This window comes from Gavialis gangeticus, unplaced genomic scaffold, assembly GCF_001723915.1.
Source record: "Gavialis gangeticus isolate Ggan-Ray unplaced genomic scaffold, GavGan_comp1, whole genome shotgun sequence".
NCBI classification, from domain to species: Eukaryota; Metazoa; Chordata; order Crocodylia; family Gavialidae; genus Gavialis; species Gavialis gangeticus.
Window position 1 is genome coordinate 163,515,584 of NW_017729024.1, and position 1,477 is coordinate 163,517,060.

Genomic DNA, 1,477 nt, shown 5'->3' on the forward strand with positions numbered 1-1,477 from the left:
CACAGTTGCCCAAACCTAAGAGAAAAACAGGTGTCTGATGAACTTCCAGAGTTTCAAACTCTTCCCCCAGTCACTGTGCAGGATTTTCATGTTTTACAGTGGGATCAGTTTGCTTTTTTTAATGATGTTCAAAGTTTGGAGATAAACTCAGGCATCATTCAAGAACTACTAAAATTCAATGCTTAAAAATAGTTTTAGGATAATCTATATATTAAAGGTTGTGTTTCATTAAAGGCACTTTTTCAATGCCTTTTTTCTTTTAGGTAAAAATGTAAATCACAGCTTGCCAAGAAGACTTTCCGTGATGTAAGGCAGAAATACCAGAAATTTCATGGAGTCTAGAGACTTTACTATTGATTTGATTGATGTGAAAGGCACCCTGGCATTTTGGAGATGCCTGGCTGTACAGAAAACGCAAAGGGGATAGGTTTCTAGGATGGAGCAGTATAGGAACCTATATGTTGTAGTACAATGTGTTTATATTAGAGACAAGGTTAATGTACTTTGCTCTACCGAGAGCAGAAGGTGGTTTAGTTCAGTGCTGGCTCTGAATTGCTGTCAGATTCTATTCTACAATTTCAAACTGGCCCCTGAGATCTCTTATCTGCCAGGTAGAAAGAGCTCCCTTCCTAAAAGACCAGAAGTGTCAGCCCTGGTCTTATCCCACATCTCTCACAATCCACTAGGCCTTGACATCTTGAGAGCAGGGATGCAGAACAACTGAATTTGGCTCGTTTACAAGAAATGAGCATAGTGCACATCAAACTCACCTCTGCATGAGACTTAATCACCATGCTGGAATCTGAGTGACCAGGTAGTATTTCAATTACAATTCTTTTGCTAAATCCAAAGATGAGCAACTGTTTCACAGTTACTTTGAGTGTTCTAAAATACTGTAACAACTACTAAGCACACATTAGATGGCAGTGTAATGGCGCTTATTAATGACTACCCACATGCTAATTACACTTGCAAGTAATGGATCAGGGTACTTATAACTGGAATAGTAGGGGATTAATTCTGATTGTCCCATGCTGGCTGGTTCCAGCTGGTACTAAGAAAGGTGGGAGGGGGAGAGAAGTGTTTGCCTTCCAGAAACTTAGTTACACAGCTGTCTCATTTTCCCTCAAAATGCACAACCTATTTTTCCCCTGTTTCCATTCCTTATTTATCCTTGGTTCATTCTTGGCAGAGCTCAGTGTTCCACATGCTTTCTCTACCACAGGGTGACTGGATTCAGCCAATGGATGTGAGACTTTGGTAGCAAGGGGCTTAGGCCATGGACACACTCTCCATGCCACTGCAGGAATAAGCACTGGCAACAGCTGGGTCCCAGTATCTCTCTGCTTGCCTCCAACCTGGGGCGGGTCATTCCAATCCATAGCCGGAAGAGATTGCCTATCCTGGTCTACTGCTTTTTCTCTTATTTTAAGGTGTATATATAGTAGCTTCCTCCGTCTAATTTGTAATAATGCTA